At 47.8% G+C, this 24,817-nt stretch overlaps 1 protein-coding gene across 3 annotated transcripts in view; it reads left to right on the plus strand.

Annotated features, from left to right (window-relative positions):
• Window positions 1–17,140: 17,140 nt before the first annotated feature.
• Window positions 17,141–24,817, plus strand: part of MAPT (microtubule associated protein tau) — a 77,744-nt gene continuing 70,067 nt past the window's right edge. For all 3 annotated transcript variants that reach the window (XM_054709316.1, XM_008149466.3, XM_008149468.3), the window contains exon 1: window positions 17,141–17,181. The gene's annotated coding sequence lies outside the window, so the exon portion shown is untranslated. The remainder of the gene's footprint in view (window positions 17,182–24,817) is intronic.

Here is a 24,817-nt window from a genome sequence, read left to right on the forward strand (position 1 = left end):
AACCATTGTACCACACCCTCACCAGCATCTTTGCCAATTTGATAGGGTAAAAAGCAGCATCTCATTCAATTTGCATGTTTCTGATTAATAATGAGGTTGACATTTTATTTCCACACATTGGTTTATTAATGGAATAGTCTCCACTCCAGGGCTTAGCATAATGTCCAACCAGTTACCATTTCCCGTCAATTCTACACCAGGAAAATCTCTTCCCATCTTTACAGACTTAGCTCAAGATGCCCCCTCTCACCTGGACCATTAGATCCCTCACTAAAGAAAAGAACACAACTACTCTTGTTCCTCCAAGCTGAAAGACCTCGATGCCTCCCTACTGCCTGTCAAAACAACCCCTGTGGCCCAGCCTGGTAGTTAAGGCTGTCCATGATCAGCCTCCCCTACCAGCCAACTCCACCTTTGACCAGCTCTGAGTGTGTAGTCTTCCACACATGCTCATCCTCACGCCACACCTCTGTTCCACTCAGGAAGGTGCTTCCTTCACCTTCCCCTAATTCCTGAGCACAGTGAACCCACCGGGATTCAGTCCTCACGCGCCAGCCCCATGGCAGGGCCCTGTCCAAGGTCCTGGAGATGAAGCGTAAACAGGGCATGGTTCCTGACTCAGAGGGTCTCACAGTACCTAGAGGGTGGAGGGGGGCACAGGTGTATTAATAAGGCCCCTTTGGCTTCAAAGAACAAGAACCTGCTCCAAGTACTCAAGCACAAAAAGGAGCTTATTGGAAAGAGATGGGATTTCTCAGAACACAAAGGCAAACAGCCCAGTTGGGGCTCATGGGAATTGGGAATTAGAAAGTTGTCAGAAAGCAAAGCCATCCGCTCTGCCTCTCCAGCCTGCATAGTCTCTGCCTCTGCTTCCTCCCTTCCCCTCCCTGAGCCAGCTGCCTCTCTGCCCACTCATTTTGCTCCTGGCACCAACTCTATATCATGGCCGCCTCTCTGCCCAAGATCACCACCACTGGGCAATGGTCTCCGTGCAGATACCACTCAGAATCTCAAGAGAGAGGATCTGCTTGGCTTAGATTTACTCTGTTTGCTCAGGGTCCTGTCCTTGGCTGTTGAGCCCATGGGTCCTTGACTTGGGCTCCTACCCCTGGTGCAACCAGCTGTGGCTGAAGATGGAGGGCTTGAAGAGTCAGGTGAGATACTACAAAGTGTTGTCAGCATCCAAATTTCTATGTGATTTGTGTGCTTATTAATGTTTGAGAAGCACCGCTATAGAGCAGCGGCCTCAGAGTGTTTCCTGACCCAGCAGTAAGTAACAGCCTCACCTGGGAACTTGTCAGGAATGCACATTTTAAGGGTCCTGGAGGGTCCTGGGAGGAGTTGGACACTTTACACAGGTGTTCAAAGAGAGCCCCACCCTCTGCCCTCAGTTTTCCATGGAGAAAACTCCTATCTTATTTCCATGATGAAGAGCCAGTGTCTTGCTCTCCACTTGCCACCAGTGAGACTGGCAAAGAGAAACTGCCACACAGGCTGCCACATATCAATGTGACCCCTCGAGGTTTGTGGGTGCTGGTCAGAGGCATGTTGGCTCTCCCTGTGGCCCTCACTGTCCCATTCAGGCAACAGCGGGGGAGATGCTCCCTTTAAGGATTGTGGGTGTTCATGTCTGGTTGGTTGCCGCTGTATTCGTTTCCTTTGGCTGCTGTAACAAACCACCACAAACCAGATGGCTTAAAACACCAGGAGTTTGTTTTCTTATAGTCTGAAGGCTAGAAGTCTGGAACCCAGGCGTCAGCAGGGCCTGGTCCCTCTGAAGGCTCCTGGGGAGAAGACCTCTTTTCCTCCTCCAGCTCCTGGGGACTCCAGGCGTCCTCGGCTTGTGGCTCCCTAGTTCCACTCTCTGCCTCCACCTTCACACAGCCTTCTCCTCTCTGTGCCTCCAACCTCCCTTTGTCTTATAAGTACACTTGTCACTGGATTTAGCGACCACCCCGATAACCCAGGATGATCTCACCTTGAGGTTCTTAACTAATTACATCTGCAAAGATCCTTTTTCCAAATAAGGTCACATTCTGGGTGGACATATATTTGGAGGGCCACCCCCATTCAACACACTTCACCATCCCACTTACTGTTTGGGACCATACTAGGGAGAAATGATGTTCCCTCCCCATCTTCATTCTTGTCTAGAGTAACTACAAAGGACAAGATCATTAGAGCCGAAAGGAGAAGAACATCAAAGAAACAAGGCATCAAGGCATGGCCCTTCCTCTCAAGGAACCGATGGTTGGGCAAGACCAGAGAAGCCAAGAAGGGCGATGCCTTTGCCTACCCCACTCCCACCCCCTGTGGCAGCACTCATCCTGCTCGCCATTTCCTGTCCATTTCCGGAGCTGCAGCTAGAGGATGAGTGCGTTGAGAGGGGTCTGAGCACCCTGGACGGGCGTTCTGGGAATTGCACGGTCTCCAGCAGCTCCCTTCTGCAGCTTCCATTCTGCTGGTGCAGGAGGTTTTATGAGTGCCAGGACAGCAATTAAGGAGGGGACAGTCAGCCAAATGGTGCACTCCTGGGCCTCAGCAGCCAGTGTTCTGTGCAGCCTGCCTCAGGGCCAAGGGAGATGAGACTTTCTGGAGAGCAAGCTGAAAGGCCCACCCCGGATGGCCTCTAGCATCGTTAGCCCAGCAATGATGAGTGGAATGAGAAGTAGCAGCCTCAGCCCCACTGAGCTTCTCTGACAGGTGCCGACAAGACTGTGGCCTCTGCCAGCGGGAGGGCCACTGAGCATGGACCAAGGGGGAAAGGAGGCAACTGAGAGGCTGGAGAACCGAGGGTGTTTGTAGTGGAAACGGGCAAAGAGGTTAGACTTGCCTTCTCTTCCCAGCTCGGCTCCTAATCAGCCGCGTGAGATTGGAAGAGTTATAAAATAAAGAACCTCCACAAATCGTTAGGAAAAGACACAATCCAAGAGGAGCGGGGAGAATGGGCAGAGAATCTGAACAGGCATTTTGCAGAAGAAACACAGATGGCCAAAAAAAAATATGAAAAGATGTTCAATATCTCTCGTAATTTGGGAGACAAGACTTGAACACGAGTGGGGAAATTGGTGACATTTGAATAAAGTCTGCAGTTTAGTTAACAGCATTGCTCTGATGTTAGTGTCTTAGTTTTGATCCCTGTGTTATCTATAATAATAAAAGGGTAATATGCTAATTAGACCAGACATCCTTCCTGACGAAGCCGGGGCTGCAGCTGCGGGATGGAGGCAGCCACCGCGGCTGCGATGGGAGGGGTCCAGGCAGCTGCCATGGCTCCAAAGTCCTACTCTTGCACGAATTTCGTGCATCAGGCCTCTAGTGGTTCCATAAAATGCTAATATTAGGAGGATCTGGGTGAAGAAGGGTCTGTGAGAATTTTGTGATTTCACAACTTTTCTGTTAGCCTAAACTTAGTACAAAATAAAAAGGTAAACAACTACAACAATCATAACAGAACACAACAAAGAGTTACCACTTGCCAACAGAGTAGCAAGAATGATGAAGATTAATGAGCTCCGGCATTGGAGGTGGTGTTGCTGAGGAGGTGGGAGTGTGACCTGAAGCCACCGTTTTGGAGAGCACTTGAGTATTATCGATTATAATTACATCGTGGGTGCCCCTTGACCCGAATTCCATGGCTTGGTATCCACCCTACCAAAATCCTTGCACTTATTTCCAGGGGTGTTCACCATATTGTAATAACCAGCAGCAACCTAAATGCCCAAACAGAGAAAATGCATCAATACAGGAAAGGCTAAATGATATCGTGCATCTAACCATGAAATGCTATGCAGCCGGTAAAGATAATGCAATAGATCCACATGAAAAATGAAAAGGTTTCCATGCAAAAAGTAAGATGTCACTGAGGTAAAGAAAAAGCACAAGTGAAGGCAGACATTTCTTAAATGTATGTATATAGATGTATATGCTGACCCCCAAATCAGGAAAGATACCCTCTCTACTGGCCAAAGTTCCCTCTGGAGGGGGCAGTGGGACGGGGATTGGAACAAGGAGGGCAGGTGGGGTGGTGCCAAAGGAGACTCTCACTTGCTTTTTCTCCTCCACTAGCTGCTGCCGTCCACAGCACATGCCCAGAGTGCACCAGCTTCTGACCCCATCGAAGTAGTGTTCATTTCCAAGGCACCAATTAAGTTTTTTTTCTAGCAACCATCCTATCTGGAAGAAATTTATTTTAGATTTTAAAATGTCAGATTTGGAGCTCAGTTGTCTCAGAAAAGGCTATCATTGTATAAAATGATAGGCCCACATTTCTCTCCAGGATGCTGCTTTTCAAAGAATCCGATTTTTATTTTTTTATTTTAGAGCTCAGAGATCCCTATTCTAACCCCCCTCATTTTACCAACGAGGCAACAGCCACAGAGAAGCTGAGAATTTTGCCCATTTCTACCAGCTACAGTAGCATTGGCAATAAGGAATCCTAAAAGTTAATCAACACTCGGAGTTTCCATCTGATGTTTGCAAACTATTTAAGAAAAAGCATAATGAAAAGTTATCCTGCACAGGTATGCCTCTGTTCTGCTTTTAAGACTTAGATTTTAAGCCATTGATTTTTTTAGCTACGGAAATATTAAATCTCATTTTTCTCTTTTGTGCATTTATCTACAAAATGCTTTATCTTTCCATGTCTTTGATCTTCAATGGGCAATGATCTTAGCTTTACATTTCTCTGCCCTTCAGGGACCTGGAAGCAAATACTTCAAGGCACCAAGGGAATTAGGGCGAGAATTGCTTCAGTCATTGGTCACTCTTTCTGGTTTAGTTTGGATCTTCACATTTGTCTTCCTTAAAGAGACAGAGGCCCCTCTATGTATCATGTTTAGTACAATTTTTCTTTTTTTAGTCTGATCATGATTTTGATTTCATATCCCAAACCCAACTGGCCCTAACTTGCAAGAGAAAGCAGTTATTGTGGATGAGCAAGCAAAGCACGTGGGCCCTGAGATGCTATTGTTGGACACAAAAGCCCCTCTATGACTTTGTGACAGCCAATCCCTCATGTCACTCAGCACAGAAAAAGGGCACACACTGTGCTCACGCTGTTTCACCCGCCTGAATGTGTAAACAACTGAAAGCATAACACAAACAAGTTTTTGTGTGTGTGTTTTTTTTTAGTTTGCTGGTGTTTTTAACTCAATAAAACATCTTTTAATTAACTTCATGAGCTTTTATTTTTTTAACCCCTGATTATCTCTGCCTTTGAATGGACTCCACTGACTGGTTTGAATTGGACGGTTCCTGTGAATACAGGCTGATTTCTGTGTATGCACTTTGTAACAGTCAGGATAGGCCAGATTATGGTGCGATAACAAATAACACCCAACCTTCAATGGCCTGACAAAAGTTTGCTTTCCACTCATGTTACATATCCTGTGAGGGTCAGGAGGGAGCTTGGAGCTTATTGGAACCCCTCAGGGACCTGATTGAAGGAGGCTCCATCTTGACAATCCCATCCTCATCTCAGCAGATGGAGAGAACTCTGGAGGGGCTCCCACAAGTAATCACAAGCTCTAACCCAAAAGTGACATCCATCGATTCCTTTCACAGCTCATTGGTCTGAACTGGTCACATGACCCCATGCAGCTGCAGGACACCAGGAAGTCCAGTGCTCACCAGGAGAGGAGAGCAGCCCGACTGGCCTGCATGGACCTCGGCATATACTAGTACGCACACCTCCCAAGAATCCCACCTTCATACTGGGTCCAGGTAATAGCCTCTTGGTGGATAGCCCAGAGCAAAATCAATTGGTCAAACATTTAAGGACTAATTATGAATGAGGCCTGGATGGGGCTGAGGAATAAGGATTATGTGTTTAGACAACCAAAGTCATAGAAATTTTGCACCTAATTGTATGGTTTATGAGTTACATCTCGAAAAAAAAAAAAAAGTTCACCTGCTCCTCCATGGGGAAAATAGTCACACAGGTGCCACTGACATTGACTGGGTAGAGGCCAGGGATGCTGCTACACATCCTACAATGCACAGGACCAGCCCCCTGACAAAAACTATGTGGTCCAAAATTGTGCCATGCTTGAGAAACTCTATATTCAACCCTATATTCAAGTAATGCAAACTTCACAATCTGAAAACAAAACACAAAAATAAACCCCAAACCAAAACAAACAAAAAGTCTGCCTTGAGTTCCCCTGCTGTGTGCTGCTGTGAGGTCACAACCCGAGTGATAGCAGTCACACAGGTGCGTCCATGAGACCGGCTGCAGGGCCCTGCACGGGGCATGATCCAAACCCGCTTCTGATAACTGCTAACAGGTGGCCTGGACCCTCCAAATACCAGAAGCACTCCCTCCTCAGCAGGGACAACCAAAAATGTGTCCAGACAGTGTCAAATGTCCCTGGGGTCAAAATCTCCCCCAGTTCAGAGTCCTGTTCTCATAGAACATTCCAGTTTGCCGAGGGCACCATTTCCATTGTGCTGCAGACGAACAAACCCTGAACTGGGAACTATAAGGTCTGAGTTTGAATCCAGCTCTTCCATTAAGTCATTCAATGCCTTCCCTCCTTAGGCCTCAGTAAGATGAGAGGATTGAACAGGACAGTTCCTACAGCCAGTGCAGAGCTGCTGAGGCTCTCGAGTTCAGTTCTGGAATTTTTCATTCTAACACTGGGCCAGTCATAGCCTCACCCTCTCCCCAAAGAAAAGACAGAGAGTGAGGATTTCAGCTGCGCAGTCCAGATGACAGGAGAGGCTGATGAGGTGACCACAGAGCCTGGAAGGCCAGCAGCCAGGGAGGTACTGGGGAAAGAGGAGGATGGAGAAAAGCATGGGCAGTTGGCATCCTGAATGCACCAAAAGGCATTTCCTGGGCTGACCCTGGGCCTGCCCATTAAAAAGTCAACCGTGACCTAAGCAATCAGAAGTGCACAAGGGGCTGGTAAATGGTTTTTGGAGAAGTTAAGAAGATAAATAGCAAGCAACATACACAGAGAAAAGAGTGATGTACCCAAGAATGGGAGGGGTGTGTGTGTGTGTGTGTGTGTGTGTGTGTGTACATGCGCCTGTGTGTGCACCTCTGCTATATCCTTCTGCTATATCCTTGCTAATGGCAAGAGAAATTACACAATTTCACTTCAGCTTGAATATGTCTGTAGGCTTAAAAAAAATCATTATCAGAGGATCATTAGGTTTGCTGATCTCTTAGTGACCTCTTGACTCTTGATCAGCTGTAATCAAAAGACAGGGGCAAGAGGAGGCAAGGGAAGAGATGCCCCTTACTGCTCCCCATCCACATTTCCTCCTGGTCCTTCTCAGAATCCAATAAAGCTTGACAGTGAACTTAAAAGGGAATGAGCGGTATTTAATAAAAGGCTATTCAGTCTAACAGTGATTCGGGACTTTTTGAAAGCCAGAAGAGACAGGCTGAATGGTCTTTTCCATTCCAGGTCTCTACAAATGTTTTATGCAATATATTATGTGTTTGTTTGTTTTTTAATCCTCACCCAAGCATATGTTTGTTTTTTTGTACTGAATTTTAGAGAGTAAGGGAGAGAAAGAAAAATACATCAATGTTAGAGAGAAACATTGATCTACTGCTCCTGTACACTCCCCAACCTGGGAACAAACCCACAACCTAGGTATGTGCCCTGACTGGGAATCACACCCACAACCTTTTTGTTGTACAGGACGATGCTCCACCCAACTGAGCCACCCAACCAGGCCTGCAATATATTTTATTTGCCTTAGGTTTGTACTTGTTTTGTATTTATTGTCAAGTAAATTAACAGTTTTCTGGGTTGCTAATAAACTGAGCTCCCAAGCTATCCTATATTCCACAGTTAACACCTATTTCTCAGAAGTATTCATCCAGTTGTCCTTTTACCCATCCAGTCTGCCAGCCACTCATCAGCTGTTTATGAAGCACCTACTATGTGTCAAGTACTATGTTTGGGCTGAGGATACAGAAGTGAATAAAAGACAGTCTAGGCCTTCCAGGGCATCATACTCAGCATGTACACAAGCCACCACACTCCAGTGTGACAAGTGGGGGCCCCAGGGGCAACACCTGGCCCTGAGAGGGAAGCCTCAGGGGAGGCCTTCTGAGAAGGGGGTACCAGAGCTAAGTCTTCCAGGACAAATAGGAATTATTCAGGCAGAGATGAGAGAGTGACTCAGGCTTATGAAAGGCACAAAAGTGAGAGAGAGTTTGGGGACTCATTGGCCTACAGAGAATATAATGTGATTGGACAGGAGCATTGGAAGAGGGAGGGTGAGGAATAAGACCAAGCTCGCTGACTTGGGCCACGTCTGCCATGCCAAGGACCTCTCTGCCCTAGGCCTTTGTCCCTCTCTACCACACCATGGTTCCCATTACTCACAGTCCCGTTATTTGCATTAGTTCTGTCCTATAAAGTCCCGGCCAACGCTGAACTAGAGAACAGTAAACCACTGCTCCCAGGGGAAATACAAGCTCCCATTCCTGCAAGCCTCTGGTGCCATTTTTCATCAATCAGATCATTTATAACCTTGTTTTAGGTGTGTTTCTGTTTTAAAACACCTTATTTAACATAGACCATTGACTCATTAAGGTTGAGCTCGCAGCCAACAGCCCTGCAGTTTGTGCTGAATGATGCGGATCTAACACACGCATTTTCCCTGGGAGGCACATCAAAGCCATCTTGTACTTAGAAACGTCACACGGCCATTTAAAACAACGAAACCGCTAACAAAAAAATCCCACCATGCAAAAAGTGTGGCACTAAATAGACCACGCAAAGGATACCTGTTCACAGGATGAGAACCGAAGTGAGAAGACAGAAGGAATGCCTTGTTTGACCTCAGTTGGGAAGGGGCACACTTGGACCTATCAAGCTTTTGTGCCACTCTCCACAGATCCACCAATGATCGCAATATACTTAAGGAAGTAAGCGAATTCACAAACATGCAATCGTGAATAATAAGGATCATCTGTATTTCAAAAACGTGAAGTACAAACCCCTAAATTCTCAGTATTGCCAATGACCACTATAATCAATGTTCTGAATCTCTCCATTTTTATTTCCCCCGGAATACAGGAGAAAGGCATGAGTGAACTTAGAGCTACCTATGAATTAAGATTCGGGACCTGGGAACTCATGTAAAACTACACTGTACCAAAGCAGTGTTTACAACAGACCATCCTGCGTCCTTCTGGAAGGACTGCCTGTCAGAGGGTGACTTACAGTTCATTCTCTGATGGCCGGAAGCCAGACTACACAGCGATCATTCCGACGGGAGCACAGCGCCTCGGCCCCAGAGGGCTTCTCTGTGGTGTCAGCCGGTGGCATGGACACTGTCTGTATTGGTTCATGGAGGAGCAGCAGGAAATCATGCCAGTTGCTGACACAGATGCAGCAAGCTAGGTCCAACAATGTGTTACCAGAACAGTCTGGGCAGCCTGGTGCTTCAAAATGTTCTAGGACAAAGAGATAGATAAACTCCTTGAGCTGCTAAATCCCAGGGACCCTTTCAGGGCAGTTATTTATTTGGAATGCTAGACAGGGGACTAATAGGTTTTAGTTAATATTTAAAAACATAGCTAGTCTTTGTCTAGGAAAAAAGTTATAGAACACAGTTACCCCAGAATTCAATTTCCTAGCTGACCCACTGACTTCATTGGGGACTTTCCTTTATCATTAAAGAGCATAATTTGTTACTTAGATTTTTAAAGAATATATGCTACAAATGCCCCAGGCAGTATCTAATGCCCAATTTTTATTTTATTTTTTTGCAGTTTCCCAATATTTTTAATTAAATTTTTTAAAGATGGACTTTTATTTTTCTTATTTTTTAACTTCAAATAATTTTTTTATTTTTCAATTACAGTTGACATACATTATATTAGATTCAGGCGTTCACCCCAGTGATTAGACATTATGTAACTTACAAGTGATCATCCTGATAGTCTCCTACCCATCTGACACCATATGCAGGGATTAGAATATTGTTGACTATATTCCCTAAGCTGTACTTCACATCCCCGTGACTATTCTGTAACAACCAATTTGTACTTCTTAGTCCCTTCACCTTTTTCACCCAGCTCCTAAACCCACCTCCCAGAAGATGAACTCTACTTTTTAGAGTAGTTTTAGGTTCACAGGAAAACTGAGTAGGAAGTATACCCCACCTGCTCCCACACACAGCGTCGCCCACTATCGAACACCCAGCACCAGAGTGCTGCCTGTATTACAATCCGTGAACCTGCACTGACACATCATTGTCACCCAAAGTCCACAGTTCACAGAGTTCATTCTTGATGTTGTACATTCTGTGGGTTCTGACAAATATATAACAACACATATCTACCATCATACAGAATGTACATAACATACAGAATAGTTTCATTTCCCTAAAAGTCCTCTTCCCCCAACCCCTGATAACCACTGACCTCTTCACTATCTCCATAATTTTGCCTTTTCTAGAATGTCACACAGTTATAGCCTTTCAGATGGACTAACCCCGAATAGGTAGGATCAATATCAATTACTAAGTCACCTACAAATCACTACTCTGTAAGCAACTTGAGGTCTTGGTCATCACTGTATTCCCTGCATAGAGGAGGCACTAAAATGTTTGTTAAAAGGATAAACAATATCCTTCTCTGATTTAAAAAAAAATCAGAACACTAGTAACAGTCATTAGAACATGGTATTATTTAGAAAAAGAAATGATAATGACATTTACTCTGAATAAAGAACAACTTGAAAGAAATAAAGTCTAGGACTTGACATGTGTATATTGTGAAATGATGACCACAATAAATCTAGTTAACATCCATCACCTCATACATTTACAGTTTTTTTATTATGATGAGAAATTTTAGAATTTACTTTCTTAGCAGCTTTCAAATACACCATACAACAGTGTTAACTATAGTCATCATGTTGTGCATTATATCCCACTTTTAGAATTCTGACTACATCTTCCATAAAGCGGGGTTTTGCAACTGATAGCATGGATTAGGTGAAGTGATGTCTGTTTAACGTTTTCAAGTTTTGCATTTGGGGCTCCCCTATGAGTGCTCCCCAAACTATCTGACATTCCCCTAGGTAAGGATATCCACAGTGTTTGAGAAAAGCCAAATATAAGGAGAGGATGACCTCATGGACCCATTATGCCCTGTTCCTATTTCTGGGCCCCAGGATCATCCTTCTTTTTTGACAATAGAGCTACGCCGCTGACTCATGTGTAACTGAAACCTCCATCTGCAGTTCATCTTGCTTCTTGCGAGAACCCAGGAAACCTAGCCCAGGGGTGATGGCATCAGCAGGGCAATCAGGGAAGTAGAGGTGGGTAAGAGGCATTCAGGAAATATGAAGACAGAAAGAAAAACCTGAGCCTAAACAATAATGACGAGAGTTAAGTACAGAGAAATTAAGGCATGGATCTGCCTTGCTTTATATTTAATTGGTTTTCGTAAACTTGCATTGTAAGTCAACTCATATTTCAACTGCAACAGGGCAACTGACATTTAGGGGAATCTGGTGATGGTTTCTTTTGTATAGTGAAGCATTGCCTGTAAGGCTAATTCTCGCTTCCTACTTTAATTGTATTGATATTTCTCTACGTTGGCTTTGAGAGAGGACTGTAGGTGTCTCATCTCAGCACCCTACCTAGCAGACAATTAGGCAGACCAAATACATCTGAGGCTGTCTAAGTATACTGTGAATCTGGACCTCTGACTTTATCATTGAAAATAAAGAAATAGTTGTCTCACTAGAAAATGCCTAGTTATGAAAAGTGTTTTCAGAAAAGCATTTCAAAGAGAAAGAATGGGCTGCTCATTTGCAGCTGGGAGAAATTTGTAGCATTCTTGTGGTTACTACTCAACATCGACTTCTCCCCCTGTAGCTGGCAGTTAGCTGCTCACAAGGCCCTCTGTAATAAAAACTACATTTCCGCCCTAACTGGTTTGGCTCACTGGATGGAGCATCGGCCTGCGGACCGAAAGGTCCCAGGTTCGATTCCGGTCAAGGGCATGTACCTTGGTTGCGGGCACATCCCCAGTTAGGAGGTGTGCAAGAGGCAGCTGATTGATGTTTCTCTCCCATCAATGTTTCTAACTCTCTATCCCTCTCCCTTCCTCTCTGTAAAAAATCAATAAAATATATTTTTTTAAAAAAAACTACATTTCCCAGTCTTGCTGGCAACTATGTGTGGCCATGTGTAAATTCTGGTCAATAGGATGTTAGCACAAATGTCAAGAGTGATTTCCAGGAACTGTCCTTAAAGGACTTCATTATCTCTTCTTCCTTTTTGGGGATGTGTTGCCAGGAGCTCAAGCGGCCACTTTGGGCTATGGGGCAGCAAGCTAAGGATGACAGAGAAATCAAAAAGGTGGAAATGGGCTCCAAGAAGGCCTCCGAGTTCCTAAAATAGCCCTTCATTCCTATTCCTGGAAAAATAAAATTTTGTCTTGTTTATACCACAGCTGCTTTGATTTTTTTTGTCACACAGAAAGGAATCTAAGACTAACTGATCCAGTATTAAGAAAACTTCATTTCGCCCTGACCGGTGTGGCTCAGTGGATAGGGCGTCGGCCTGCGGACTGAAGGGTCCCGGGTTCGATTCCCGGTCAAGGGCATGTACCTTGGTTGCGGGCACATCCCCAGTGGGGGGCGTGCAGGAGGCAGCTGATGGATGTTTCTCTCTCATCGATGTTTCTAACTCTCTTTCCCTCTCCCTTCCTCTCTGTAAAAAATCAATAAAATGTAAAAAAAAAAAAAGAAAACTTCATTTCTCTGTATCCTTTACTTCATTCAATTGAACGGAATTATTAAATAAACCCCCACTATGTAGAAAAAAGAAGATAAGGGCTCTTAACCAGAAGGTCCTCAAACTGAGAGGGAAAAAAAAGTTTTTATTTTCACAACCTCTATTGGATCTAGCATTTCGGTAATGAATACAGTATTAACACTACCTGTGACTTTGTCACTAATAGATATTTTCATGTGTTACAAGTATTTCAAACTATCACTTATATTTACCTCTATTTTAAATTAGGAAAGCTATTAAACCTACTGCTAGGTTTTATTATTTAATGCATTCATGAAGATACAGGCTGGGCTCCCCGAGAAGAAGATTCTGAGGCAGAGTTCTGCATGGGAGATATCTAGGCAGTGTCCTTGGGACGGATAAGTGTGGAAGGGAGAGAAAGACAGCGGGATTGTGCAAAACAGAAGTCAAGCTGTGATGCAGGGCCAACAGCAGCCTCCCCAGACCACATGGGCATCTCTGGAGCCAAAGTGGACCATCAGAGTTGCCCCATGTTGAACGTTTATCTGCCCACCTGGGTCAGCCATTAGATGTGGGGTTACCCTAGGCCATCTTCCCTGAGGAGTCTGTGCCCTGGTCACCATGTCCTCTGTGGTAAGCAGAATAATGCCCCCACCAAAGATGACCATGTCCTTAATACCAGGAACCTGTGACTATATTACCTTACATGGCAAAATGGACTTGGAAGCTGTGATTAAATTAAGAGTCTTAAAATGGGGACATGATCCTGGATTATCTAGGTAGGCCCAGTGTAATCACAGGATGATAACTGAAACAGGGAGACAGGAGTCAGAGAATAAGATGTGACAACGGAAGCAGAGGTCGGAGTAACGTGATTGCTGTCCGGGGGCGGCAAACCAAGGAACAAGGGCAGCACCCAGAAGCTGGAAAAGGCAAGGCAGCAGATTCTCCCTCTAAGCCTTCAGAAGGAATGCAGCCCTGCTAACACCCCATGGGTTTAGCGCCAGAACTGTAAGATAATAAATTTGCTGCCATTTAAGCCACTAAGTTTGTGGTCATTTGTTACAGCAACAATAGGAAACGAATACTCTTTCTCAGGCTAGGGTTGATGTCCCTGTCTTTTAACAGAAGAGAGCACCAAGAGATGTCCACATGACAAATGCATTCTCCCTGTTCCTATTGTCTGGTAGCAGTCCTACTTCCTGCCAATGATTAAAGCTCATTATTCCTGCCAAGATAGTACCTTCTCTTCTTGCCTCTCTAGGTCCAAAGTACTGAGGTAGCAGCCATAGCTTACAATTTAATGAAACTCTTGCTGTGTACTCTGATGGAAGTTTTCCCTTTGGAAGACCAGGGCCTCTGACCCTGCAGGGCCTACAGTTGTGAGGATGGGAAGCTCAGATTCCCTGGGGGAGTCACTGGGAATGCTGGGAAGTAGGAGCACTTCAGCTTCCAACCCTTGGTTCCCAAATCCATGTATTATTTTCCTGTTTGGACTTGTATAAATTCTATAGGTATCTGGATCTCATTGCCAGTCCTGCCTGGGACACTATTACATTAAAAAATTGAAACCCAGAGAAGTTAATGAAGTTGTCTAAGGTCACACAGGATGGCTAAGATTAGGACCCAACTCTTCTGCAACCTCATCCAGTTCTCTTGCCCTATGCCATTCCACCTTCTATGCTTCTGGATGGTGGACATGGTATGCTGAATTACTTAGGAGACCTCTATCGCAACAAGAGGGAGGGGCAGGGAGGAAGCAAGAGAATGCATTTTCTTGGCCTGAATTAGTGAGCCATTAGCTACCCCCAGTGATTAAATTATCTGGAATGAACACTCAACACCACATCACATACAGTTAAATGATGGACCTTCTTAAGATTGTTTCTAGCATTCATTATCTCAATTTAATGCAGGCAAATGTGATCATTCAGTATCTAGAGGCCACAGTGGCATCAGGTTCCTATCGGTTCTCGGTAATCCTGTATCTTAAAGAAAAGAAAATGAAAAATGCCAATGGGAAGAGTGTTTGTTTGACTGCTGAAGTTTATTTTACATATAGAAATAAAATAATGTGTAGCAAAAGCATTGATGGTGGTGATGAAATAAATAACTACTATTTATCATTTAATGAATGCCCACTATTTGTGAAGCACTGTGTAAAAAACTTCACAAACACATACTGTATAAGAAATTTATTTAAATATATATATATATCTTATCCCTTTTATCAGTCACTCACACAATAAGTGTCTATTTATTGCTCATGTTATACATATATGTACTTCCTTGTGTTTTTTCATTCTGGGGCCTCAGCTAAAGGAGTAGTCCTATAGAGGCATGCCATTCTGGTGGGGGAAGACACAAGTAAAAGTGTAGAAACTCAAAATGCCTCTTAAAGCTTCTGCTCAAACATGCCTATATCACATCCATGTTCACATGTCGAGGCCAAGTATCAGTGGAGGAGTGAAGGGGGAGGGCAGTCCAGATCACATAGGAACAGGAGAGGACATACAATCCCCTCACAGGAAAGGGGGCAAGGAAACAATTGGGGAGAACAATGAAACTTAAAACAAGGTGGCTATTAATTCCACTCCCCTCTCCACTTTCAGAGAGAAGATGAGTAACTGCTAAGTTTCTCCTCGAGTTTGAAAATATCCCTTCCAGTTGGGTGATTAGGTTAGGTGTTGGTAAGATTTGAGCTAGGGTTTGAAGGGTGGGTAGGATATTGGTGCATGGAGAAAAAGCAAACACACTGTAGGCAGAGGAAAACCCCAGAGTTCAAATGGCGCTAACCACACTGGTGGCCAAGACCTCGCTGCCTGCCCCGCCCCTGGGGAAGCTCTCGCTGCTGCTGCTCACACCATTCGAACCTTCATCTAATTTAAGATTTTATTCTCTGGTCACTTAGATAAATAACAGATTCGAAAGTTCCTTGTTAAACACACACACACACCCACACACACACACACCCACACACACACACACACAAACTTCACTACTGGATTACTACTGAATTAGCCTGTTTTTAGAGGGTTTGCTAAGAAAAGCGGTAGCCTTGGTCAATAACAAGAAAGGTGGAAAGAAAACAGGTGGAAAGGAAGCAGGTCCAGGGAAACGTATCTCCAACAGGGGGACCATTTCCGGAGACTCAGGAAAGGGTCAGGGTGCCCACGAGCCACAAGCAGGCTGAGGTCCAGGGTGGAGGGACTGAGGAAACAAGCCCAAGACCTTGCCCAGATTGGATATCGCCCCCGGAGGATGTTAACACATTCAAACCTGTGAAGAATTTTTTGTGAGTTTATTTGAGCCAAACTGTGGACACCTGCTGGGAAGCAGAATCTCAACAGATTGAAATAATGCTCTGGAGAAGGGCAGTTTTGCACCCTGTTTTATACGTTGCATTTGAAAGAGGGGACTAAGTGGGTTACAGAAAATCCATTGGTGATAGCTTAGGGAGGTGGGAGAAAGCAAAGCAGGAAACCTCTGGGATTGGATAAAAAGTAAAATAATAGGCACATACTTCTTTTACTTAAGAGGGTGCAGGATCGTTAACAGTCAACAATTCACTCAATAACAATGAGGGGATCTGTGGTCTCTGAAGAGCGGTGCCTGGGCTTTGAGGGGTCCAGAAAAAGGAACGGTACTTTGACATTCCAACCATATATCATAGATGCAGAAAGAAAATGGGCTCAGTTAAGGTAAAGACTAACCTTTGTCAGGAAAGATACCGGCCTAGGACATGACTACTCACCATAAACTGCTTTTTAGTTTTAAAAGTTTTAATTTCAGACCATCCTTTGTGGTTACTTCAGGTCTCTGAGTTTGCAAGGCCGCCATGCAGGCCTGCCCTGAGCTGGTCACCTTAGCACGTGGTCCCTTTTCGTCAACCACGGCGAGAAGGAAGGGAGCAGCAGGTCTAGGGGCAGGGCACCCAGCCTCTGCTCCACCCGAGGCAACAACCAAGCCTCCCTCCGGGGGAGAAAAACCCGCTGATAAAACAAAGGCTCCAGCCGGGGCGGGAAGAGACCTAGAATGCGCGTGCGCCACGGAACGCGCGTGCGCGTGGCGGCCGGTGCCCCAGCCCGAGGGGAGGGGTGGGAAAAGGGAGGAGCCAGCCAGGAGGCCGGAGACCGCGGTGGGCGGGGCACTCGCGCGCGCCCACTGGTGGCCGGAGGAGAAGACGCCCGCGGAGGCCTAGCCGTCCGCCCCGCCCCTGGGGAGGCCGCGCTCCCGCTGCTCGCGCCTGCGCCGCCCTCGGTCTCGGGAGCGCGCCCTCCGGCTGGTGCGCGCGCTCGCAGTCTCCGCCACCCACCAGCTCCCACACCGGCAGCAGCGCCGCCGCCGCCGCCGCCGCCCACCTTCTGCCGCCGCCACCACAGACACTGTCTCCTCTGCTTTCCTCTACTGCCCTCGCCCTCTGTCTACTGTCAGGTAAGCGCAAGGCTCTAAATGGTGCCTCCCCGTCCGCCCCCTGCGCCCGCATACCGCCGGCTCAGCGATGGGTTTCATGAGGTGGACATTGGTGGGGGGCAACGGTGGGAGCCACTCCCTGTGCTCTCTTCCTTCGGGAGCTAGGTCTGGGGTGGCTTGGAAAGGGACCCATGCGAGGGATGCACACGTGCGTGTAAGAGTGTATGTGTGTGCACAGGTGTGTGCATGTGTGCGCAGGTTGCGCTTGTGTGTGCGGGTGTGTGCATGTGTGTGCGTGTGCGGGTGTGTGCTGGGGGTTCCACACGACCTGCTTCGCGCGGACCCAGGCAGAGGCTGTGCCCGCAGGGTGGGGCGCGGATGGCGGTGACCTGGGGGAGGGGGCTGCCATGCACTCTGGATCGCTGCCTTTTGCCGCAATGGGCGTGTGACTATATGTGTGTATGGGGAGGGGGTCCAATGACGACCCCCGAAACCGAACCTGTAATCCGTTTTCTCTGTCTCGGATTGCCATCGGCTCTAAGGAAGATATGGATCGGGTTCTAGAAGAGATGACTCCCTGCCTGCCCCTCCCTCCACGTCCCCGGCAGCGATTCCAATGGGGCTTTCGCTGCCCCTGATCTAAGGCTGTAGTCCATCCCCTCCCCGTTTTCCTCCTTCAGGAAACCGCTGGGGACATTTGGGGGCTGGGAGTGGAATCGGGGAGATGGGGAGGGGTCCAGGCGCTGTCACTTCAGTTGCCCTTCCCCCTGCACGCGCCTGGCGCCGAGACGCGAGCAGCAGCGCCGTGCCCGAGACAAGGTGGTGCGCGGATGCCAATGTGGAGGCTCCGAATGGCAGGGGTCACCTGGCCTTGTGCTATGGAAGGATCCCGGCCGCAGCCGGCCCGACTTGCGGGGCTCACAGCCTCCGGCCGGCGCCGGGGCTGCAGGTGCACCTCGGGGCGGCCCCTTTCTCTGCGCTGCGCCGGGCGTCCGGGTGTGCGCTCCCTGCCGGAGGCGCGGTGCCGGCGCGCAGGGCTCGCCCCTCACTGCGGCAGTGGGTGTGGACCCGGGTGGGCGAGAAGGGGGAGGGTAGACTATGCCTCCTCCCACTACCACCCCCCTCTTTTTTTCGCCTCCGAACGCGAGGTGCCATCTTTTTACCGCGTGTCACGTCTTTACGGTGCCATGCCCAGCCGGGTGGCTAGGCTTCGGAGGACCAGACGGGACTGTTATTAAGGAGGGAGGCGGCAATCGGCGCGGAGATCTTGGCGCTTTGCGGCTACGGGGTTGAGCACTGGACGGTCACCCGGGATCTTCCCTGGGGCTCGCGGCTTTGTTTGTGGGGCTGATGTGAGCAGTGTTGCCAGCCTGGGTTTTTGCCTTTTATTCTATAAGGATGTTTAACCAAGGTACCCTCCCCACCTCCCCGTGTTTGGCCCCTTATTTCCGAGCCCTTTGTTAGATCTCGGGGCTTGCTGGGATCGATGAACTCGAATCGCGGCCCCGCGGTCACGCGTGGATCGGGCGTGACACTGAGCGGCCCCTCCCGGAGCCCGGCCGCGCGCCAGGGAGCATCCACCGACCGAAGGGGTGGGATTCTAGGTCCCCGCGCGCGCTGGGAGGGTGTCCGCGAAGGGACGACGCCCCAGCCCATACCTGGAGCATTCTGGTGGCCCCGCCCCACCGGGCTGCCCACGGAGGAGCACCAGCCACCCCCGAGGCGCGGGGGGGGGGCGGGGGGGCTCTCAGGCGAGCCCCTCTCCACTTCGTGCCCTGTTGCTTCCCCAGGAGGGAAAATGTGCGGAGGGGGCATGAGGTGTCCTTCGGGGCTGCGAGCCACACCCATTTCCCCCCCTAGCAGACTGAGAGGGGCCGCCGAGGGGCGGTTGCCTTGGAAACCACAAGCGTCTTGAGAACGGCCTTTAGGCATAGCCCTGCCCCTTCTAAACACAGATCAAGAACCTTGGGGTGCACGAAGCCGCGCCTGGGGGAGGGGGGCACTCTGGAGGGAGGCCCCCAATCCTGAGCCGGTGGCTCTTCCTCATCGGCTTCCTGTGGCCACGGCCACCAGATGGGCGTCCCCGAGGTATCGGTGGACAAGCACTATTTTAGAAACGTGCGGGATTTTCACTGAAGAGCCCGAATTCACCGTCGCCCTTGAACCGGGGAATGCGGGGAGAAGGATGGCTCCTGACGACCCCTGGCGACCAAGGCCGAGGCTGGCCCTCCTGTAATGAGCCGGTCCGCGCGGCTCTCCGGTTAATTCTGCTGCTGAAAACGGGTGGGGAGGGGCGCGGGGGAGGGAGCTCAGTTCCGAGAAGGAGAACGTTTTAGGGGCCAAATCATCCACGCGTGCCGCGCAGATGGAAGCGAATGTCCGGGGAATGGCTCGCGTCGGGGTCTAAGAGCGGTAGAGACTCAAGGATGGATCGAGCATCGCTCCCTTCTCTCGCCATCCCACCCGGCCCCGAGCTGGGCGTGAGATTCCGGTACCAGACAGACAGACAGACAGACAGAGGTTCCTGGGGCAGACCGCAGGCAGAGGTCCCTTCCTGTCGGTTTCCGGGGAGCATTTAGCCCAATGCCGGGAACAAAGCACGGTCCACGCGTCCGAGATTTGGTCGGTTTTGGAATCTGTTGCCGGTTTGATGGGGCGCTCCGGGTTCACAAAGCCTGGGGGGCTGTTAATAGAGGAATCCCGGGAGCGGGGTTCGGGGTCCTTCATGTGCCGGGGAGGACACGACATCCCTGGCTCTGCGCGGGAGGATCTGGAGGGAGGTAGCGTCCGCGCCCACGCTCAGCCAGCCGCTGCGTCCCCAGCGGGCGAGGGCTATTTTCCGCCTCCGAAGACCCCACTCGGCCTCTGGCGCTCAGGAACCTGTAACTCCACGCCCGGTTGGTTGGTCCGGATTGGGGCGGATGTTGGCACCTGGGACAGCGACTGCCAGACCTGCCCTTACAGCCACCTGGAGCTTAGGCTCAGCAGGACGGCTTTGAGTTTCCTGTCTCTCCAAATGGCTCATCCTACGACAGAACAGAACGAGAAATGCCTTTCCTCCCATAATTAATTAAGGTATTATTTTACTTTTAAAACCTTTATTGTTGAAAGTATTACAAATGACCCCCTTTTTTCCCCATTGACCCCCTTCTACTCTGCACTCACCCCCCGCCCCAGGGTATTCTTTTATTTTTTATGATGCACATAAGCAGTGCCTATGTTTATCCATTCCCCCATCTCCAAACCCTTCCTCTGAATGAATAAATAAATTAACCACACACACCCCTCCACCCCCACTGCCCAGTCCCAGTGACTCTTGAAGCTAATCAGTTCCTTCACCAGCGTTTGCTTCTGTAACAGGTTTCCTGCAGTAACCTGGCTTGACCCTTTGGGGTTAGCCTTTGGACAATTTGGGGGGATGGTTGTTGTTGTTTTTGGATGAGTGACAGTCTATAATGATGAGTCCCTAACGTGGTCTGCATGTGCCCATCATGGAAGGGCATGGCTTTTAAGTGGTTTCTAGTATCAGGCACCAATCCCCTGAGAGGAACAAAAGAGATGGATTAGTCCCACAAATTGCAAGAAGAAAACACAGAACCCGTTTCCTTGAGGAAGGGTCAGATTTATTCCTTTTATTGAACATGCTCTTTCGTCCACGTGCCCTCTGAGGTCAGTGCCAGCCTGCAGACGTAATAGGATTGTAGTGCCCTTTGTTTAGGCTGAAATTTTTTTTTTTCTGTGCCTTTAACATCGGTTTATGAAGCTCATTTGCTGAAAATTTTAGAAATTGTGTTTTATTCCACCCTCCCTCAGCATTTGTCTATGATTTGAGTGGCTCCATAGCTGTGCATATGAACATGTGTTAGTTTTCTAAGTGAAATGGTGATAGTTTTCCAACTAGGCAGTGCCTTCTATTTAATTAGTATCTTCCTTACTCCCACTTGGAAAAAGAATTACTCAAAGGCAAATTAAAACAGCTTTAAGGGCTTAATACAGTGCTGGATATACAATAGGTATTTTGGCCCATACTCATTCAACAAACAAATGGGTAAAATGGGGAAATGCAGGTCAATAGGTGGAGAAGAAAAAGCAGAATGGGAGGTGAGTTTTACTCAAGGTCATGGCATCAGGAGGGTTTGGGGACAAATCCAATCCAGTCTGGCCCCGACTCTGTATCCAAATGATACTCGCAAAGCTGCCTGTGCCGCTCTGTGCACCTTCACTCCCTCCCTCTCCTCCTTCCCCGAACCTTCCACCTTCTCTCGGCAGCACTTGCTGTTTATGGCCCCACAGCCTGGTCCTCTCTGGTCACCTCACCCCCTCACCCCAGGGGAAGGAGGACCCTGCCCCACCACCTTTGCAGCTGCAGGAGGTATGTGTGTGGGGGGGGGGAGACAGAGGTGGGAAACCCCATTTGCCTCTGTTCCTTCTACTTCCTTCCACCCTGCTTCTTTCATCTTCCCACTTCAGAGACCCCCAACCCCTCCCTGAAGCACCCACCTGACTGATGACTCCTAACTTGCCCTAGGCGCTTCCCTAGTGACTTGGAGCTGGCTTAGGGCGGGGGGCACCTCAATTGGTGGTGGGCTGCAGCAGGGAGACAAACCCTCCCACCTTGCAAAGGTGTTGCTGCCCAAGAATTATTTTCCTGTCTCCAGGTGCCATACTCTTGCCACCTCTGCCAGCTTCCTTTCCTGTACAGATGACCCCCATCTGAGTGTGGGAGGCAGTGCAAGGCCAGCCCAGGATGGCTTTTGAGTTTTTGGGGTTCTTTGATTAGGAAACATTCTTTAAGTATGCAGCTAGACTCGGCAACCACAAAATGCAAACTTGACTTCCAGGTGGATTATTTTAATCGTGTTTTTTTTTCTTTGTTGCTATTTCAGCAGGCTCTGAGTGTGCCCCAATCAGGAGCACTATAGGATTAACCCCTAGAAGTGTCTTTTGTGCTTCAGCTACGCAGGGAGATGTGTGAGTGCTTTGAGGGCAGATGGTGGCTTTTCCTGGATACCCCGTGCAGGGCAGTGTCCTGCAAGTGTAGAGAGAGCCCTTAGGGTTGGCCTAGTGGACTCAGAATAGACCTCCTGAGTGCAAACCGTGGCTCCTCGCCTCGCTGTGGGACCGAAGCCATGTTGTTTTAGCCTTTTGGGGCTTTTGGAGTTTTTCATTGCCTGTAACTTGGGATTCAAGAGTACCTCTCCCCAGGGTGATGCAGTGCTTAGCCCAGGGCCTGGTACTTAGTAACTGCTCAGTAAATGGCCTTTTTGGCAGCAACCTCTGGCTCAACACTGGTGATTGGATAAGTGTACAAAGGCGTCGGCTGACCCTAGTGATGGAATCAGTTGTATCAGATAAATCCTTACTCTGTATAGGGATCAGGATGGGAAAAGCAGGCAGCTGCCCAGCTCCCCTGGAACCAGGCATTGTTGTTTGGGTGGAAGTGGACCCCCCCCAAAAAAAAAAAAATCGCACACACCCATGTTTAAATGTACACACAGGACCTTGCCACAGGCGAGCAGAGTGACTTATCATCTGTTGTCCCTGCTTCTGTCCTCTTCCTTCCTGAAATCCGCTCCACGCCAGGAATAGACTGTGTGCTCTCCATGCCAGCCGGAGCCGAACAGCCCTCCCTCCCACCCTCCTGGGATTGGAGACCTGGTTCAGCATCTCGGGTTTAGAGATCTTACTAATTTACTCATTGACTACCAAGTGAGCACTGATGGGGGCTGAGAAATAAGGGAAATAACAGAAGGCAGTGGAGGAGAGCTTTTTACAAATGAAATGTTTGAGTGTTGATGTCAGTAAACCGTCAAGCATGCTTCACGGTGGACAGTTCAGAGTAGAAAATGTTAAATAAAGCAAACTCTAGCCCTAGCCAGTTTGGCTCAGTGGACAGAGCGTCAGCTTTCGGACTGAAAGGTCCCGGATTTGATTCTGGTCAAGGGCATGTACCTAGGTTGCAAGCTCGATCCCTGGCCCTGGTGAGGGCATGTGTGGGAGGCAACCAATAGATGTGTTTCTCTCACATCGATGTTTCTCTCTGTGTCTCTCCCCCTCCCTTCCATTCTCTCTAAAAATCAATGGAAAAATATCCTTGGGTGAAGATTAACAACAACAAAAAAGGCAAACTCTACAGAGAACTTCAAGTATTTGATAAGCACAGTCATGTCTGATTAATCAGTTCAGCTTAAGAAGCCTTCTTACCATGAGATGAAGACTGTCATAATACATCAGTTTTTAAAAAGTCATTAAAGCAGAAAATCACAAAAAGGGATACATATATATTTCAAACATTTTACTTTAACTTAAACTGGATAAAAGAACATTTATCCCCCTTTTTTTTAATTTAAATTCTTTATTGTTAAAAGTATTACAGAAGTCTCCTTTTCCCCCCATTGACCTCTCCCCAAACCCCCTGTTTTTTTATATAGGGCCAAGCCTTCTCTTGGTGTGTGGTCAGCTGGTTGAAATTCCGGTTGTTTTTGTGGGTGTGTGTGTGTTTTGCCTAAGCCATACTCATAGTGCATTGCATAGGACTGCCGATTTAACTTTCTTGGGAAAAGGAGTTACATTGAGGAGTAATCTAGAATCCCTCTAGAGTTTTACTATTATTTTATGGTCTTTATCCCATTTGACAGTATAAAAAAAATAATGATTTTAAGAATCCATCTTTTGTTTAGTATTTGTGTTTCATCAGCTTGCACCTTACTTAAGTTATATGACTGTTGTAACCACCATGATGGACCTAGAAGGTTGGCTGTGGTAGGAGGAGACTGCTGTGGAGGTGAGGCCCTGTGGACCCAGCCTTGAATATTTCCAGCCCTTCACTTCTGCTTCTCACCCGGTATCAGTTAGGGCAGTGGTCGGCAAACTCATTAGTCAATAGAGCCAAATATCAGCAGTACAACGATTGAAATTTCTTTTGAGAGCCAAATTTTTTAAACTTAAACTTCTTCTAATGCCACTTGTTCAAAATAGACTCGCCCAGGCCGTGGTATTTTGTGGAAGAGCCACACTCAAGGGGCCAAAGAGCCGCATGTGGCTCTCGAGCCGCTGTTTGCCGACCACGGAGGTAGGGGACAGCCTAGTGTGAAGACCCGCATGGCGCCCTTTTCCTGCCTTCCAGGACTAGCACAGCCCTTTGAATTCATTCACATAGAATTCCAACTTAAGGGGCGTTGCAAAATTTCTACCGAGGACTCAAACTAAATTAAATTCCCTTAGAATATTAACTCCCCTAAGTAAAGGAGTTTTAGGTCAAGGTCTAACATTTAAAAAAAATTGTTTAAGATCATCGAGTTAGAATTAAACCTGAAGCCATTGATAATGATGTTTCATTCGTGGCCCTCCTGTGATCTTGTCCACTCCACTGCTAAATCAGGCATCAAAGAGAATAGGAACATAATTATCTCTGGTACCAGCTGTTAGTTTTCCTTGCGGCCTATGGCTCAGTTTCCTGGTTTCCCAGGAAGGCTGGTGATGTTGTCTTGGGACCTAAGTCCGAAGTTGTGCTACAGAAAGTCCAGGGATATACTTTCATCCTTGTGTCCTCCTCCCCTGGACACCAAGGATATTAAAGGAGCCCTGGGCCCATAATCACCTGTCATGTGATGTAGAGCCAAAAAGAAGGGCTGGGAAGGATCGAGCAGTTCATGGA

The sequence above is a fragment of the Eptesicus fuscus genome, chromosome 20 (genome assembly GCF_027574615.1).
Source record: "Eptesicus fuscus isolate TK198812 chromosome 20, DD_ASM_mEF_20220401, whole genome shotgun sequence".
Taxonomy (NCBI): domain Eukaryota; kingdom Metazoa; phylum Chordata; class Mammalia; order Chiroptera; family Vespertilionidae; genus Eptesicus; species Eptesicus fuscus.